At 33.1% G+C, this 1400-nt stretch overlaps 1 non-coding gene across 1 annotated transcript; it reads right to left on the bottom strand.

The window, feature by feature from the left end:
* Positions 1 to 586: 586 nt before the first annotated feature.
* Positions 587 to 688, bottom strand: LOC138811469 (U6 spliceosomal RNA). The gene has a single exon (XR_011367410.1). It is a non-coding gene; the product is annotated as a U6 spliceosomal RNA (small nuclear RNA).
* Positions 689 to 1400: the final 712 nt, after the last annotated feature.

Below are 1400 nucleotides of genomic sequence, written 5' to 3' on the forward strand. Positions count from 1 at the left end.
ATGTTTTCTGCTTGTAGCAGACACATACTAGTTATTGCAATTAAGGAATCCATGGGACCTATCTTTCTTTGGGCCTGGCTTACTTCACTTCTTTGAGCCTGGCTTAATTCACTTAATATAAATTTTTCCATGTCTTTCCATTTCCTAACTGGGTGATGTCATTCTTTCTGATGGAGGCATAGAATTCCAGTACACACACACACACACACACACACACACACACACACACACACACACACACACACACACACACACACACACACACACACACACACACACACACACACACACACACACATTTTCTTGATCCATTAGTTTACTGTGGGGCCTCGGGTTTGGTTCTGTATCTTAGCTTTGGTAAATAATGCTGCAATGAACATAGTTTTGCTGGTAGTTTTAGTATGGTCTTGTTTGTGATCATTTGGGTGAATACCAAAATGGGATTGCTGGGACTTAGGGGCGCTCTATTGTAGTCTTTTGAGGAACCGCCATACTACTTTCCAAACTCTTCGAACAAGTTTAAACTCCCAACAACAATGCATTAAGGTTCCCTTCTGTCCACATCCCCTCCAGCATCTGTTCTTTTAAAAATCTAGAATGCTTCACGAAGTTGAGTGTCATCCTCAATCAGGGGCTATTCTTCTCTTTATTGTTCCAATGTTAGTGTATGTGCTACTGAATTGAGCACAGAACATTTTTTATACATAAAGTGTAATTGATTTTCTTAAACTAGACAATTCCACAAAAATTTAATTCAAAAGAATTGTCGTGAAATTTTAGAATCATGTATTTCTTACATAAGAACACATTTAAGAATAAAGTCAAGTTTGACATGTCAAAAACAAAATAATACCAGATATTTGTTGTTCAACAGATGTGTAGGAGAAGGAATTCAATTAATCTGTACAAGGAACCTGCCATAATGAACACTATAGAAAGTGTTAAGGTTTGTTAAAAGTTTTAATGTTTTAAATATGTTTAATTTTGGGAATTTGCTCATATATGCCAAAATTAAGACTATTTAGCAGGTTATAAAACTTTTTCATAAAGCATTTAAGATTCATGGTACATACTACTAAATATGTACATTTCAGAGTTTATAGAAACATTACTAATGAGAAGTTGCAAAGTGTTTGTGTAAAGAAGCAGATTTAAGACATTAACTGCACAGTTTCTGTTAAAATTTAAAGGCTTCTTTACTTTATATATTAGTGAGGAACAAATGATGGTATAAGCCATATACAAATGATGAGATGAACCATAAATAATAATCTTAATAATAATAATAATAATAATAATAATAGTAATCTTTAAAGACTACTCATAGCCTATAAAATTCTTGTTGAACATCATAGACTTAGGCAGTTTTAAATGTACAGCAATATGAGAAAATAATAAAT

Source organism: Dipodomys merriami, unplaced genomic scaffold (genome assembly GCF_024711535.1).
Source record: "Dipodomys merriami isolate MVZ:Mamm:240054 unplaced genomic scaffold, mDipMer1.0.p SCAF_53, whole genome shotgun sequence".
Classification (NCBI taxonomy): Eukaryota; Metazoa; Chordata; class Mammalia; order Rodentia; family Heteromyidae; genus Dipodomys; species Dipodomys merriami.